Source organism: Chrysochloris asiatica, unplaced genomic scaffold, assembly GCF_000296735.1.
Source record: "Chrysochloris asiatica unplaced genomic scaffold, ChrAsi1.0 scaffold00002, whole genome shotgun sequence".
NCBI classification, from domain to species: Eukaryota; Metazoa; Chordata; class Mammalia; order Afrosoricida; family Chrysochloridae; genus Chrysochloris; species Chrysochloris asiatica.
Genome location: NW_006408520.1, coordinates 21,725,660 through 21,727,929, shown reverse-complemented (window position 1 = coordinate 21,727,929; position 2,270 = coordinate 21,725,660).

Here is a 2,270-nt window from a genome sequence, read left to right as displayed (position 1 = left end):
ATCAAGATAAATAAAGATTGAAGTTGTCAAGGACTTTATTTTGCTTGGATCCACCATCAACACTCATGGAAACAGCACTCGAGAATTCAAATGATGTACTGCATTAGGCAAATCTGCTGCACAAAACCTCTTTAAACTGTTCAAGAACAAAGATATCAGTTTGAAGACTAACATGCCCCTGACCCAAGCCATGGCATTTCCAATAATTTCATTGGCATGCAAAAGTTGGACAATGAATAAAGAAGACCATAGAAGAATTGAATTATAGTGCTAGAGGAGACTATTAAAGGTACCATGGACTTCCAGAAGAACAAACAAATCTATGTTGGAAGAAGTACAACCAGAATGCACCTTAGAAGCTGGGATGGTCAGACTTCATCTCTCATATTTCAGACATATTATCAGGAAGGACTAGTCCTTGGAGAAGGATACCATGCTTCACAAAGTGGAGGGTGAGCAAAAAAGAGGGAGACCCTCAACAAGATGGATTGACACAGTGGCAGCAGCGATGGACTCAAGCATACCAGCAATTGTGAGGATGATGCAGGACCAAGCGGTCTTTTGTTTTGTTGTACCTAGGGTCGCTATGGATCAGAACCAACACATACTTCCAGAAGAACAAACAAATCTGTCTTGGAATAAGTGCAGCCACAATGTTCCTTAGAAGCCATGATGGTGAGACTTCATCTCTCACACTTTGGACATGCTATCAAGAGGGACCAGTCCCCAGTGAGGAACACCACGCTTGGTAAAATGGAGAATCAACAAAAAAGAGGAAGACACTCACCCAGATGGATTGACACCGCAGTAATAGGCTCAACCGTAACAATAATTGTGAGGCTAGTGCAGGACTGGGCAGTGTTTCTGTTGTGCATAGGATCACTCTGTGTCACAATCTACTCCATAGCACCTAACAACAAGTATTTAATCAATATCCCTGAAAAAATGAATGAATGAGTAAATGATGAGTATCTTTAATTTTGATACCCTTAATTAACATCTGTACTGCCACATGTCCCCCTCTATCCTCAGAAGTTATATTCCATACACGGCTTCAGAGAACAAAACTACCAGAGGAATTGGGTCTTTGTTTGCTTTGTCTATTTGGGAGGGCAGAATAGAGTCTTTCTTTCACTCTGGTTAGCATCTGTGCAATGAATCAGAGGGACTTTGAGCTGATGCAAGAAGTGCCAGGGACCCCAGGAGCACAGCCAGCAATAACCCCACATACCCTGCCCCCTCCCACCAGGGCTAAGCAGGCAACTTGCCTTCTAGCTCTTACCACACCTCCCAGGCTGTGGGCTGCTTCCTTTTACCCTTCCAACCTGCCCTTGGGGTTCACTTAGTTAGAGAGCTGCAAGAAAGCAGACAGGACCTTTTGTCTCTATGGGTAATAATATGGGAGCAGACTTTGATGATGGAAATCAATAATGGCACTGCTTGCTCCTGACTGTGGTCTGGCTTCAGGAAGGCTGAGCAGTGATGCAGAAGCGCAGACATTCTCAGGCCTGGGTGACTCACAGCATGGGTTTTAAAATGTGAGTTACCCTTATGAACAAAGTGTGCAATTTCACTTTATCAGTTAATTGGGGACTAATCAGCTCAGAGATATGAAAGGAGAAGGTTTCAGCAGCTTACCCTGGTAACCTTGGGCTGTGCTGTCTGGATCTCTCCCACGTCAATGGTACTTGATTTCATTGCACAATTTGCGTGTGTTGGTGGAAAGTTCAGGGTCTTACACAGTGAGTTTCCAAAATATACAATTCATGTGTCCTTTTCAGAACAACAATAGCATTTTAAAAATTACAAAATGAATGAATACACAATCACTGCAGAAAACATATTAAAACACACCAATGGATGACTGTATGAATACTGGCATACAGATAAATCAGTTCTTTATTGTCAAATATACATGTACATATGCAAACAAAAATATACATAGTTATGTTCTTGGGTTTTGTTTTGTTTTTTATAGGGAAAAGGGTTCAAAATCTGGTTCAAATTGTGCATGTGAAATTTCACAGCCTGCTAATTTTCTTCACAAAATATCCTCAGTACTTCTCGGTATCACTAGCCTGATTTTTAATGACAATGGCATCAGGATTGGAGGAAGATTCATTAACAACCTATGATATGCAGATGATACAACCTTTCTTGCTGAAGGTGAAGAGGACTTAAAACATTTACTGATGAAGATCAAAGGGCATAGCCTTATGGATTGTATCTCATTGTAAAGAAAACAAAAATCCTCACCACTGGATCAATAG